This window comes from Diprion similis, chromosome 14, assembly GCF_021155765.1.
Source record: "Diprion similis isolate iyDipSimi1 chromosome 14, iyDipSimi1.1, whole genome shotgun sequence".
NCBI lineage: Eukaryota > Metazoa > Arthropoda > Insecta > Hymenoptera > Diprionidae > Diprion > Diprion similis.
In genome coordinates this window covers 2,832,674-2,838,831 of record NC_060118.1, presented here as the reverse complement: position 1 = coordinate 2,838,831, position 6,158 = coordinate 2,832,674, and the positions used below count along the sequence as shown (strand labels likewise).

Below are 6,158 nucleotides of genomic sequence, written 5' to 3'. Positions count from 1 at the left end.
GGTGATATCTTTGCGTTTGTTTCTGTATTATAGACGCGTAATGGTTCATTGTGTGTTCAACACGTTATGTTATCGTATATTGGTAGAGTATGTTTTTCCGATATAGTTGGATTCGGTTTTAGTTTTGGGGGATGCTTACTTCTTTTAGAATGAGAAGCCTCGACAAGACTGGGTACTGTAGCTCATGTGGAAGGCTCATCCGTGCTGAAGTGAATTCAGTTACTCATTTTCTAAAAATCAATTGTCGTTTGTCGAGATTTTCGTACTTCAGGTAAGTACTATCGTCGACTTTCAAAACATTACGTTCCATCAAAATCTTCTTTTCTCAGAAAGGAAAAAAGGTGTTTTCACGATGTATGTTTTTGCGTGTTTCTGTGTCTCATAGATGTGTAATTATTAATTGTGTACGTGATATATAACCGATGATCCGTATATTAGTATATCATGTTCTTCGAAATAAGTTGGTATAGTTAGATGAGTCTTGGTGGACGTTTATTTTTTTTTTCTGTTTTTAATCTCTATAATCATCTGTGATTAATTGAATTCAATTACTCATTAACCAAACATTAGTTAGCTGAATATTAATATTCCTTTACTTGAGGTTGGTACTGATGTCGATTTTCAAAACATCGAGGTTGGCCTTGTGCGCAAATACCCAAATATCACGCTTCTCTGAAATCCTCTATTCTAAGGAAGGAAAAAAGGTGTTAGGACGGTACATCTTTGTGCGTGTGTCTCACAGACACGTAATATATCATTGTGTATGTGAACTACGGTACACGATCCGTATATCGTCGTACTATGTCCTTCGGAAAAAGTTGGTTCCAGTTTCAGTCAATATCGAGAGACCCATCGAACAACATATGCGGTAAGACAGTGGAGATGTTTATTCGGTTCACTTCATTTTTTTATTGGAGATGTTTTGTTTTATAACATCAAAATGGTATACATGTTTCAGATTGAGTTTCGAATTTCGATAACCAAAAAAAAAAAAAAAAATGAGTGACGACGGTAAAATTATTGCGGCTGGTGAGTATTGAGGAAGCACACGTAGAAATACATGTGAATAGAGTCGTTGAATTTGAGAAAAACTAGCAGAGTTTTGGGTCACGAAACTGTTCGTACTTTGCTGATTCTTCTGTAGTTGTTCTCGAAGAAATTCAGTTTCACAAGACAAAACAATATACTTATATGCACGTATGCACGTGTTTCGTAGGATTGTACAGAAACAAACAACACGGGCAGATTCATTATGCATCATGTACACGAATGTAGTGTTTATTAGGAATACTGTTCGTATTCGGAATAACGTATTTAATAATTTTCCAAGCCCTTCATTCTCTGTCTATATTATTAGATTATTATAATGAATACGGACGACAGTTGACTCCACCCGGTACGTCCGTTCCTGGCCCTGCGGAACCTATACATCGTGAGTTCTTAATACCTCATTTTTTATTTCGGTACTAAGTACCCATCACAAAATAGTAAAAAACAATTGCGCTGGGATTTTATTGATCATCTCATCATTGGAAATTCCATTTGATTTGTTACAGAGTCTGTTGTTGTATGGCAGCCCAACCCCAGTTACGCGTCCGACGCGTCGGTCTTCGGGAGATCGTTGGGATCCGGCGGGTGTGAGTTATTTGTTTTCTTATGTTAATATTCACGTATACTGATACCGTATAATAGTGTAGTGGTGTTTAAGCATCTTACGCGATTGTTTTTTAAGCTGGACGTCAATATAGTTTCTTATACTTTGAATTATATGCATAGTGTGAAACTCACGGTCATCCGATTTATTTTACATCATTTGACGAATAATTGACGAATAATATAACGAAGAAGAATCGTGTCCCAATTTCGTCGCTGATCTTATGATTAACAATTGTATTCATTGCATTACAGACTTGATTGAAACGTGGCCACCGAGTTTCCTGCACCAGTCCGACGCGTCGGATGGCAGTAGACCGTCGGGGTCAGGCGGGCGTGAGTTATTTTTTTTTTTATATATTAATATTTACGTATACTAATGTCGTATAATAGTGTAGTGGTGTTCATGCATCTTACGCCATTATTTTTCAAGCTGGGTGTGCATATATTTCCTTTTACTTTGAGTTTTGATAAAAAGTGCAAGATGTACGGTCATTGGGTCTATTGTATATAATTTAATGAAGAATATAGTAAAGACAAATCATGCTTTCACTGTATCGTCGATCTTATAATTGAGAATTTTATTCATCGCATTACAGACTTTGTGAACACTTGGCCACCCAACGCATCAACATCCGACGCGTCGGGTGCCAGAACACCGGCGGGTTCAGGCAGCCTCGAGTTATTTTTCTTTTTTATAGATAAATATTCACGTATACTAATGGCCTATAATAGTGTGGCGGTTTTCATGCATGTTATGCCATTATTTTCCAAGCTGGGTGTGCATACACTTTCTTTTACTTTGAATTTTAATAAAAAGTGTAAGATGTACGGTCATCGGGTCTATTGTATATAATTTGATGAAGAATATAGTAAAGACAAATAATGCTTTCACTTTATCGTCGATCTTATAATTGAGAATTTTATTCATCGCATTACAGACTTCGTTAACACTTGGCCATCCAACACAACAACGTACTGGACCGACGCGTCGGATGGGAGTAGACCGTCGGGGTTAGGCGGGCGTGAGTTATTTCTTTTATTAGGTTAATATTCACGTATACATATGGTCTATAATTTGTGGTATATTTTATATAGTAAATAGTGTTTATTATTTATCGAATAAAGGAAAATCATGCTCCCATTTCAACGTTGATCTCATAATTTACAATTTCATTTATTATATTACAGACTCCAATGAAACCTGGACGCCCAACACCAGGTACGAGTCCGACGCATCGGACTTTAGGAGACCATCAAGGCCAGCCAGGCGTAAGTTGTTTTTGTTTTAATGTGAACTTTTACGTATACGTAGAGTTTATAAAAGTGTAGTGGTTTTCATGCGTGTTATGCGATTGTTTTTCAAGCTAGATATAGTTTATTATACTCTGAATTTTTATACACAGTGTAAACTTTACGGTCATTTGGTTTATTGTATGTCATTTGACGAATAATAATATAATAAAGAAGTATCGTGACTCCATTTCATTGCTGATTTTATAATTGACAATTTGATCCATCACATTACAGACTCCACCGAAGCTACTGTTACGTTCTGAGAGGAACGCCACGAGTCGATTATGATTCACTGCGTGATTTTGGTTAATCTCTTGACTTACGTAGTTGATGTTCGGGAATCTGCTGATCAGCTCCTCAGCTCTTCTCGTTCGGCTCAATTAATTCTGAGAGTTTGTAAGGTAATTAGGCTCGTGCCAACCATCACTATGCGTGATTGAAATAATTCTCTTTACACAACACTTTAATTTAGAATAAACATTTATTAATAATCAACAATCTCCGTCAACTTCTCAGTTGTCGAATTTACAATGGTTTATAAACTAGTGTTTTGCTTATCACAATCACAACTGTTATTAAATCTTCGAAGTTCTGAGTTTGACTTTATTCACTGAGTCTAAACTTTTCTATGATTTCTGGATTAAACTCTGTTCTAAAATTGTTCTGCTTTCTATGACGTGTAAAACTGTTCTCTCTGGTGTCTGGATTTATTCTGATCTAATTTGAATTAGGGTTGAGAAAAGAGGTGGAAATAGTAGGAGGAGTTCGAAAGGGTTACAGTTTCTCCCGGGTCTAGGATGATTGGATGAGGATATTAATTAGTATGGGGGTAAAGTTTCTGATTAGTGCGTAGGATCTTGGCGGGGAATTAGCGTGAGGTGGTTGGTTTAGAAAGCAAGCGGCGATACGCTAATTGGCCGCGTGATCATTAAATAAGGGCGCTATTCCTAATTCTAAGAATAAGGCTTCTTTATCTGAGAGCTATTCATGATTTCTCTTCCCACGTTTCCTCTGTTTAGTCTACTCGACTATCTTTATTAAGTGATAATTGCAAGTGATTATTGACTTGAATTATTGCAGGTGTTTATTACTTTGAGTTATTGCAAGTATTTATTGCCCTGAATTATTGCAAGTGTTTATTACTTTGAAGCATTGGAGCTGCGATCGTAAATTAAGGGATTTATTTGAAAGCTAATGTTGAAAAATATAACGGTCAAATGTGAGAAAAATATAAGTACCATATATGTATATAAGTTTAGCTGATGAAATAACGGTTGATATAGCGTAGAGAACTATCGATATAAGAATATTGCACGTTATGATTATAATTGTGCATGTCGGTATTAGTCTAAGAACTACGGGTAAGAGCTCCTAAAGCTCTCCTGGTAACTGCACATCGGTAATGTAGGATACAGAGAGGGTGCCCCCGTGGATACCGGCTGGCACGTAACACTACCATGGATCAGTCCGATGCGACAGACTCCAGGACATCGTCGGAGTCAGGCAGGCGGAAGTTATTTTTATTATAACGTTAAATTTTACGAACAATTATGGTATGATAGTATAGTGGTGTTTATGCATCTTATGCAATTATTTTTCAAGCTGGCCGTCAATATGGTCTCTTGCGGGCATAAATTAATTTTCTCCAGTACTGTTAATTAATATTCACATATTCAAATGTTATAATAGTATAGTGATTTTCAAACATTTCACGTGTTTGTTTTTTTACGCTAGGCGTCAACACTTTTCAGTTAGTTGCGAATAGTTTATCAGTTCTTATCCGTCACACATGGAGAGTGTGAGTTATGTGTTTATGGACACGTTTGAATAAATGTGTATTTAATTGAGTGGCACAGCTGTAATGGCACAATATTTTGATAATATTTGTTGACACTGCATTTGTTGTAATTTTTAGACCAGTCTGAGTGACAGCGTTACATTTTGCGTAGAGGTATCAAAATCTGGCTTTCTTCTTCTCGAGATTTCTCAGAATTTTCGGAAATGTCGCCATTAAAGCATAAGACATCTCGATTTCAAGAAGTTATTATAAGTAATATAAACTTATTCTGACAAATATCAGAGAATTTAGGTGTCCATCTTTGAGTTTAGACAGTAACATGTAAGTTTGTGATAAATATCCAAAACGGTACGGGTCTAATATCATTTCAGTTGGGTCTTTACTAAATAAAAAGATGTGATCAATATTAATCATTCGTATCGAAGACCAGGTTCACGGATGTTTTTGAAACGGTTTTTCACACTTTGTGTAGGGAGACCTAAGTACAGGGGAACACGCGCCGGTGCCAGGGAAAAGGCTCAGCAAAGGCGTGTATATTTTAGGCAGCGGGACAAGGCCCGCAAGCTTGCCGCTTTTTTGGATGGCTACTACTCCGTTCAAAAGTAAAAAATGAGCTTCCTTACAATACTACACATATGTTAACTCAAAGAATTTAATTATCTCTGATAACTCAATCATGATTGAAATTATTATTGTATGAGGTGAAAAAAGAAATCAATTAATGTTGTGGAGGTGTATTTATAACAGTTTCTTGGTTCTGAGGTGACCAGTGGAAAAATGGCGATTTCGTGAGATAAAAAATTTGATGAAAACAATGTCCAATCATTTTTACCTCAAGTAGCGAAGTGAGACCTTGCTCCTCTTGGAATTTCATTATTACAGGTTAGTGGGAAGTACCCTATAGGTTTTGACTCGTGACTCTGACAGACGACCGGGTGGACGGACAGACAATGAAGTCATCCTATAAGGGTTCCGCTTTTTTCTTTTCTGGTACTGAACCAGAGATATTTTTTATTTTGCTGATGGTCCAGTCGTGTTTCTTGAATAAATTCATTTTCATAAAATCACGATATTCTGTACTTACATGTGTGTGTAGCATTACATTGAATGTATTAGATGTGTTAGATTTTCTATAATTGTCATAGTAGGCTATTAAGAAGTAGAGATATTAATTCAGTCGGATGAATTTGGATTATTGAAAATGTTATGTTTATATTAACAAGCCAATATGCATGTCTCAGATCAAGTTGAGGATAACAAAAAAAAAAAAAAACACGAATGCCGAGCAGGCCAATGATTATAAAGTTGGTGAGTATCTGGCATTGCACACTTTCAAATAGTTGACTAGCATTTCTTACTTTGCTGATGGTCCAGTCGTGTTTCTTGACGAAATTCATTCTTATAAAATCAC

General features: G+C 36.3%; 1 long non-coding RNA gene across 1 annotated transcript; it reads left to right on the top strand.

The window, feature by feature from the left end:
* The first annotated feature begins 1,330 nt into the window (after positions 1 to 1,330).
* On the top strand, positions 1,331 to 1,988 carry LOC124414856. Its single transcript, XR_006930081.1, has 3 exons — positions 1,331 to 1,432; positions 1,557 to 1,637; positions 1,909 to 1,988. It is a non-coding gene; the product is annotated as an uncharacterized LOC124414856 (long non-coding RNA).
* Positions 1,989 to 6,158: the final 4,170 nt, after the last annotated feature.